Consider the following 9,373-nt stretch of genomic DNA (forward strand, 5'->3'; position numbering starts at 1 on the left):
CCCGAGGTGTTGGGATCACCTTCTTCACTTCGGGGGAACTCGGCACTGATGGCTTCTCACGCACTTGGGAGGACCCCTCCCCAGCCGCCTTGGCAGCAATGTTTCTGGCAGCAATAGCCTTCTGCGCCCTCTTAAAAGCTCTCATAGATTCGTTATTCTTCATTGCCTCTGCAAATAAAACAGAAAGTTAAATTACAAATCGGACAAGTTAGAAAGGACAAGCTACAAGCAACATAAACAGAATAAAAAGGGAAACACAAAATACCCAGCTCAATTTGAAGAAGAGAGGGATTGATTAGAAATTTCTTTGTGTCGAGATGGGGAGGTTGCCCCCAGTGTTCTTCCAAGACAGTCACAAAGGCTTGCTCAGCCTCATCCAACATCTCCCACGTATATCGGGACAAGTTCATAGTTCTTCTCATCACATGGATTACTACAGACCCTATGAAACTGCCTAAGCTGCACGCAAAACTCGGAATCAACCAAGGAGACACACATAAGGACCATTGAGTCCACCCAATCAGCCATGCCCTCAGGAACCCGGGAAGGCATCTCTACAACGTTATTGCGAGAAGACATGAGGTCAACTAAATCCTACAATAAGAAAAGAAGAGTGGATTACTAAAAAAGCATCTCGGACAAGGGGCAAAAATAACTCGACGGACGAACAAAAAAGGAAAACCCCAAAATTCAAACCAAAATCCTGGGACATCCTTTGGAGGCAATAGCAAAGCAAGGATTCAAGAAATTTCTACAGCTTACGCCCCGGCACTCATCAGAAAGAAAACAAAGTCCTAAAAGAAACAAAGGAAGTAAAAACAAAAGACACAAAGTCACCACCTTCCTACAGTCTACCGGCAAAAAGCATTATCAAACATCAAAAATTCCAAGCAGAAAATCACCAAAGACGCAAAACTTTTTCAAAGATCAAGCAAAAAATCATCATCAAAGGCGCAACCAGAAGCGGCGAAAACATGCAAAGGCCCTAAGAAAAGATTCAAAAGACTCGCACCAAAAAACGAAGAAAATTCCAGAACACACAAACAATTAGACATGGTAAAAACAGAAAGATCCCAACTTTCTCTGAGCAAAATTCAAACTTTCTACCGACATATAAAGGGAACAGAGGAAGAAAAATCGAAGCTGGAGAAATAGAAGAAAAACCTCGAAGTGGAAGAATGCAAAGACAGAAGGAGAAAATCTGGAATCAGCCCTCTTCCGAAAACGTAGTAGCAGAACAGGCGTCGCAAAGAAGAAACTACAAACTCTGGGCAAGAAAGAGAAAGTGAGAGAGTAAAGGGAGAAGTTATGAAAAAGAGCAAAGAAGAGAAACCGTTTTTGAGAAAATCAAAATAAAAGCCAAAAGAAAAAACGGGGCAATTAATACCAATTAATGAAGGTATTAAACCCCGCACGTTCCCAAGAACAAAGCGCTGGTATAAAAGCGTGCGCTTTTAGAAGAAAACGTTCTACATTCAAAAATATACAAAAGAAGAAATCGACAAAATGCTTAAACTCGGTTTCACTAAAAAGGACTGACGTCAAAAGACTCGACCTCAAAACAAGAAAACCGAGCTCAAGCAGGGGCACTGTTCATACCCTGGGTCGAGCTGACCGACCCGGGATGTTTAGTGACAAAGCGACCGACCTCTTCAGGTCAGACTATTCGACCTCTTCTCAAAGAGCTCGACCAAATCGACAAGAAAGCCCAATAAAGGGCCCAAATAGAGGAACACGACCCAAATCCAGAGGCAATCCCAGCCTGCAGAGATAAAGGCGGTTCCGTTGAAGATAAGCTGGCCTCACCCAAAGATAAGATAAGATAAGATAACTAACTTATCTTATCTAGAAAGGTCACTTCTCACCATTATAAATACACTAGAGCACCCAGGTATAACTCATACTCTGATTCTACTCAATACCTGCTTAATACCCTTGCTAACTTAAGCATCGGAGTTCCTTGCAGGTACCCCCCCACCCTTCGGTGATAAAGGATCAGCAGCACTCTCAGTTCCACAAGTCGGACACACCAGCTCCGGCCGCCATTCACCTGCCAGACACGTCGGCTCCGACCAACACAGAAGATCTCGTCCAAGATCGACCTACAGTTTCAGGTAACCCTTGGAACACTAACAATGGAAGATAAAAGATAAGGTTATTTGGGTAAGTGAGCTAATTGAAACAATGGCCTCAATCATATAAGTGCATTCATACACAAAACAATAGACATAAAGAATCAAACAAATCAAATATTACAACCATAGGAAGAGAATAATACACACAAGAATGAAAGTAAGTGGTTATATGATGTAACCACACAATTAGGCTCAAAATTCACATGCTTGTGTTCTTAGCTCAAAAACCATATTTCAAAAAAATTCTTTCAAGCAAGTTCAACTATAAAAAATTTTTCAAATTGGTAGGGTGTCCTAAAAATAGTTTCTTGGAAAAGAAGTCATCACCCTAACCAAGTAGTCCTAACATAAAAAGAAGTAGTAAAATATGAACAAATTCTAACTAACATGCAACCTATCATGCAATGCAACAACTAATCTAACAAAGAAAACTAAGAATTGGTGTTAAAAGAAAATTGTTACCCATGGAAGTCGGTCGGATGACCTCCCCACACTTGAAGATTGCACCGTTCTTGGTGCATGCAAAGAAGAGCAAGGTGGATGGGTTGCTACAACTGATGAGTTTCTTCAAAAAGCTGTGCAGATGAACTTGTTTGTGGCCCCATTTTAAAGCTTTTACTTTCCCTCTCGGTGGCCAACCTAAAAGGAGAGAAAAAGAAAGAAAATCAAGCCTACAATAAAGATGTCAAAGCAAATAGAACATAGGCGGGGCTAATGCCAAATAAGAGTATGGTTCTCAACTATATGGTAGCTACAACATGTGAGTGAGAAAACAATGTAAGCTAAGGCATATCAACTAATACTTAATGCAAGAGTAATATCAAAACATAAGTAAATGTCATGAAGAGCATGTTCGGCATCAAGTTCAAACAAGAAAGAGTGGGTCATGAATAAAATTGAAAGTCCATGTTGATGAGCGGATAATTTATACGCTATTTGTCATTGTTTTTAGGTAGTTTTTAGTATGATCTAGTTACTTTTAGGGATGTTTTCATTAGTTTTTATGCTAAATTCACATTTACGGACTTTACTATGAGTTTGTGTGTTTTTCTATGATTTCAGGTAATTTCTGGCTGAAATTGAGGGACCTGAGCAAAACTCTGATAGAAGGCTAACAAAGGACTGCTGATGCTGTTGGATTCTGACCTCCCTGCACTCGAAATGGATTTTCTGGAGCTACAAAACTCCAAATGGCGCGCTCTCAACGGCGTTGGAAAGTAGACATCCAGAGATTTCCAGAAATATTTAATAGTTCATACTTTATTCGAGATTTGATGATGTAAACTGGCACACAACGCCAGCTCTATGCTGCATTCTGGAGTCAAACGCCAGAAACACATCACGAACCAGAGTTGAACGCCAAAAACACGTTACAACTTGGCGTTCAACTCCAAGATAAGCCTCAGCTCGTGTAAAGATCAAGCTCAGCCCAAACATACACCAAGTGGGCCCCGGAAGTGGATTTATGCATCAATTACTTACTTTTGTAAACCTTGGTAGCTAGTTTGGTATAAATAGAACTTTTTACTAGTGTATTAGATGTCTTGGATTGTATTTTTTGATCTTTTGATCATGTTTGGGGGCTGGCCATTCCGCCATGCCAGAACCTACATCACTTATGTATTTTCAACGGTGGAGTTTCTACACACCATAGATTAAGGGTGTGGAGCTCTGCTGTACCTCAAGTTTTAATGCAATTACTACTATTTTCTATTCAATTCAGCTATTCCTGTTCTAACATATTCGTTGCACTTCAACATGATGAATGTGATGATCCGTGACACGCATCATCATTCTCACCTATGAACGCCTGACTGACAACCACTTCCGTTCTACTTTAGACCGGGCGCATATCTCTTGGATTCCTTAATCAGAATCTTCGTGGTATAAGCTAGGCGGCATTCATGAGAATCCGGAAAGTCTAAACCTTGTCTGTGGTATTCCGAGTAGGATTCCGGGATTGAATGACTTTGACGAGCTTCAAACTCGCGATTGTTGGGCGTGATGACAAACGCAAAAGAATCAAGGGATTCTATTCCGACATGATCGAGAACCGACAGATGATTAGCCGTACCGTGACACAGCATTTGGACCTTTTTCACTGAGAGGATGGGATGTAGCCATTGACAATGGTGATGCCCTACATACAGCTTGCCATGGAAAGGAGTAAGAAGGATTGGATGAAGGCAGTAGGAAAGCAGAGATTCAGAAGGAGCACAGCATCTTCATACGCCTATCTGAAATTTCCACCAATGATTTACATAAGTATTTCTATCTTTACTTTTAGTTTATTTATTATTATTATTTGAAAACTCCATATCCATTTATTATCTGCCTGACTGAGATTTACAAGATGACCATAGCTTGCTTCATACCAACAATCTCTGTGGGATCGACCCTTACTCACGTAAAGTTTATTACTTGGACGACCCAGTACACTTGCTGGATAGTTGAGCGAAGTTGTGAAATTATGTTTAGACCATGGTATTGAGCACCAAGTCTTTGGGGCCATTTCCTGGGACAATCAATTTCGAACAACAATTTAAGTATGAATCACAATTTTGTCCACCAAGTTTTTGGCGCCGTTGCCGAGGATTATTCGTGTTTGGACAACTGACGGCTCATCTTGTTGCTCAGATTAGGTAATTTTCTTTTTATTTTCTTTTCAAACGTTTTCAAAAAATATATATATAATTTTTCAAAACATTTTTCAAAATGTTCTCACCTATTTTCGAAAATTTTTCAAAATTTTTAAGAATGAATTCTAGTGTTTCATGAAGCATGTTGAAGCTTGGCTGGCTGTAAAGCCATGTTTAACTCAATTGGAATGAGGCTTCCACTTGTTAACATAAAAGGATATGTATATAGAGTTGGATGAAATATCAGCAGTTGCATGCCTGATTTATATCTTCCGAAGCTGGCTGGCTATTAAGCCATGCCCAACCCTTGGATTGGAGCTTTAGGCTAACATTGAAAGATTCCTGGAATTCTTATTAAAAATTTTGAATTTCTTATTTTATTTTCCCTATATGTTTTTCGAAAAATTAAAAGAAAATACAAAAAAACCAAAAATATTTTGTGCTTCTTGTTTGAGTCTTGAGTCAATTTTTAAGTTTGGTGTCAATTGCATGCTTGTAAAAATTTATGCATTATTTTTCGAAAATTCATGCATTCATGGTGTTCTTCATGATCTTCAAGTTGTTCTTGGTAAGTCTTCTTGTTTGATCTTGATGTTTTCTTGTTTTGTGTCTTTTATTATTTTTCATATGCATTTTTGCATTCATAGTGTCCATGCATTAAAGATTTCTAAGTTTGGTGTCTTGCATGTTTTCTTTGCATCAAAAATTTTTCAAAAATATGTTCTTGATGTTCATCATGATCTTCAAAGTGTGGTGTTCATCTTGACATTCATAGTATTCTTGCATGCATTATGTGTTTTGATCCAAAATCTTCATGTTTTGGGTCATTTTTATGTTTTTCTCTCTCATCATTAAAAATTCAAAAAATCAAAAAAATATATTTTCCTTTTTTCTCTCAAAATTTCGAAAATTTGGGTTGACTTAGTCAAAAATTTTTAAAATTAGTTGTTTCTTGTAAGTCAAGTCAAATTTTCAAATTTTAAAAATCTTATCTTTTTAAAACTTTTTCAAAAATTAAATCTTTTTCATTTTTCTTATTAATTTTCGAAAATTCTTTAAAATATTTTTCAAAAGTCTTTTTCTTAATTTTATCTTTATTTTCAAAAATTATGCTAACAATTAATATGATTGATTCAAAAATTTGAAGTTTGTTACTTTCTTGTTAAGAAAGGTTCAATCTTTAAATTCTAGAATCTTATCTTTTAGTTTCTTGTTAGTTATGTAATTAATTTTAATTTTAAAAATTAAATCTTTTCTAACCATATCTTTTTAATCATATCTTTTATATCATATCTTTTTCAAAATTTTATCTTTTTCAAAAATTTGATTTTAAAATATCTTTTCTAACTTCTTATCTTCTTATCTTCTTATCTTTTCAAATTTGATTTTAATATCTTTTTCAACTAACTAATTAACTTTTTGTTTGTTTCTTATCTTTTTCAAAACCACCTAACTACTTTTTCCTCTCTAATTTTCAAAAATATCTCATCCCTTTTTCAAAATTCTTTTTAAATTAACTAATTGTTTTAAATTTTAATTTTAATTCTATCTCACCTTTAATTTTCGAAAATCACTAACTACTTTTACAAAATGTATTTTCGAAATTCCTTCCCTCTCCTGTTCTTCTATTTATTTATTTATTCACTAACACTTCTCTTCATTTCAAATCACTGCCTCTATCCTCACCCTTGTGTTTGGATTCTCCATTCTTCTTCACTCTTATTTCCTTTCTTCTTCTACTAATAATAAGGAACCTCTTTACTGTGACGTAGAGGATTCCTCCTCCTTTTTCTGTTCTCTTCTTTCTCATATGAGCAGGAATAAGGGAGAAAGGCATTCTTGTTGAAGCTGATCCAGAACCTGAAAGGACTGATGAGCGGATAATTTATACGCTTTTTGGCATTGTTTTCATATAGTTTTTAGTAAGTTTGAGCTACTTTTAGGGATATTTTTATTAGTTTTTATGTTAAATTCAAATTTCTGGACTTTACTATGAGTTTGTGTGTTTTTCTGTGATTTCAGGTAAATTCTGACTGAAATTGAGGGATTTGAGCAAAACTCTGAAGAAGGCTAACAAAAGGACTGCTGATGCTGTTGGATTCTGACCTCCCTGCACTCGAAATGGATTTTCTGGAGCTACAGAACTCCAATTGGCGCGCTCTCAACGGCGTTGGAAAGTAGACATCCAGGGCTTTCCAGCAATATATAATAGTCCATACTTTATTCGAAGAATGACGACGTAACTTGGCGTTGAACGCCAAGTTCATGCTGCTGTCTGGAGTTAAACGCCAGAAAAACGTCATGATCCGGAGTTGAACGCCCAAAACACGTCATAACTCAGAGTTCAACGCCAAGATATGCCTTAGCACGTGAATTCATCAAGCTCAGCCCAAGCACACACCAAGTGGGCCCCGGAAGTGGATTTATGCATCAATTACTTACTCATGTAAACCCTAGTAGCTAGTCTAGTATATATAGGACATTTATCTATTGTATTAGACATCCTGGATTGTATTTTGATCCTGTGATCACATTAGAGAGGGGCTGGCCATTCGGCCATGCCTGAACTCTTTGCTTATGTATTTTCAACGGTGGAGTTTCTGCACACCATAGATTAAGGGTGTGGAGCTCTGCTGTACCTCAAGTATTAATGAAATTCTATTATCTTTTATTCAATTCTCTCTTATTCTTATTCCAAGATATTCATTCGTACCCAAGAACATGATGAATGTAATGAGTTCAATTACCCTCATTATTATTCTCACTTATGAACGCGAGTGATTGACAACCACTTACGTTCTACATGCAACAGAGCTTGAATGCGTATCTCTTAGATTCCCCAACAGAATCTTCGTGGTATAAGTTAGATAGTTGGCGGCATTCATCTGGATCCGGAAAGTCCAACCTTGTCTGTGGTGTTCCGAGTAGGATCCTGGGAGTCCGGAAAGTCCAACCTTGTCTGTGGTGTTCCGAGTAGGATTCCGATCATGAATGACCGTGACGTGCTTCAAACTTTAACCTGCTGGGCGTTGGTGACAGACGCAAAAGAGGGATTCTATTCCAGTAGGAGCGGGAACCAACCGGTGATTAGCCGTACTGTGACAGAGTGCGTTGCATAGTTTTCACTGCGAGGATGGGATGTAGCCATCAGCCATGGGTGATGCCTCCAGACTGGTTAGCTGTGCGAGTGACAGCCGCACAGGTTATTTCCCCGTGAGGAATGAAAGTAGCCACAGTTGATGGTGAACCCCTATACAAAGCTTGCCATGGAAAGGAGTAAGAAGGATTGAGTAGAAGCAGTAGGAGAGCAGGCGTGCTTGAGCCATGCAGCAGCTGTATATACTTAAAAGATACCTCTACCAATGAATCTGCATAAGTGTTCTATCCCTTTTATTATTTCTTCTTTTTATTATTAATTATTCGAAAACCCATAAACCATTTTTAATCTGCCTAACTGAGATTTGCAAGGTGACCATAGCTTGCTTCATACCAACAATCTCTGTGGATTCGACCCTTACTCACGTAAGGTTATTACTTGGACGACCCAGTACACTTGCTGGTTAGTTGAACGAGATTGTGAAGAAAATAAACAATGCCCTCAGAGTATACATCTTTTATAAATACATACAAGTGATCACAATTTCGTCCACCAAGGACTCTGAAGAGGAAACTAAGAGAAGCTAAATTACAACAATCCAGAGACAACCTTACTAAAATTTTCGAACAAGAGAAGGAGATGGCAGCCGAACCTAACAACAATAATGCAAGGAGGATGCTTGGTGATTACACTACACCTACTTCCAAGTTTGATGGAAGAAGCATCTCAATCCCTACCATTGGGGCAAACAATTTTGAGCTGAAACCTCAACTAGTTGCTCTAATGCAACAAAACTGCAAGTTTCATGGACTTCCATCAGAAGATCCCTATCAGTTTTTAACTGAGTTCTTGCAGATCTGCGAGACTGTAAAGACGAATGGAGTGGATCCTGAAGTCTACAGGCTCATGCTTTTCCCTTTTGCTGTAAGAGACAGAGCTAGAACATGGTTAGATTCACAACCTAAGGATAGCCTGGACTCTTGGGATAAGCTGGTCACGGCCTTCTTGGCTAAATTCTTTCCTCCTCAAAAGCTGAGCAAGCTTAGATTGGATGTTTAGACATTCAAACAAAAAGATGGTGAATCCCTCTATGAAGCTTGGGAAAGATACAAGCAGATGACCAAAAGGTGTCCTTCTGACATGCTTTCAGAATGGACCATTCTGGATATATTCTATTATGGTCTGTCTGAGTTCTCTAAGATGTCACTGGACCATTCTGTAGGTGGATCCATTCACCTAAAGAAAATGCCTACAGAAGCTCAAGAACTTATTGATATGGTTGCAAATAACTAGTTCATGTACACTTCTGAGAGGAATTCCATGAATAATGGAACACCTCAGAGAAAGGAAATTCTTGAGACTGATGCTCTGAATGCCATATTGGCTCAGAACAAAATGTTGACTCAGCAAGTCAACATGATTTCCCAAAGTCTGAATGGATGGCAAAATGCATCCAACAGTACTAAAGAGGCATCTTCTGAAGAAGAAGCTTATGATCCTGA

General features: G+C 38.0%; 1 non-coding gene across 1 annotated transcript; it reads right to left on the reverse strand.

Moving 5' to 3' along the window:
• Positions 1 to 8,909: 8,909 nt before the first annotated feature.
• Positions 8,910 to 9,017, reverse strand: LOC112793653 (small nucleolar RNA R71). Its single transcript, XR_003198355.1, has one exon. It is a non-coding gene; the product is annotated as a small nucleolar RNA R71 (small nucleolar RNA).
• Between the last annotated feature and the right edge of the window lie 356 nt (positions 9,018 to 9,373).

Source organism: Arachis hypogaea, chromosome 3, assembly GCF_003086295.3.
Source record: "Arachis hypogaea cultivar Tifrunner chromosome 3, arahy.Tifrunner.gnm2.J5K5, whole genome shotgun sequence".
Classification (NCBI taxonomy): domain Eukaryota; kingdom Viridiplantae; phylum Streptophyta; class Magnoliopsida; order Fabales; family Fabaceae; genus Arachis; species Arachis hypogaea.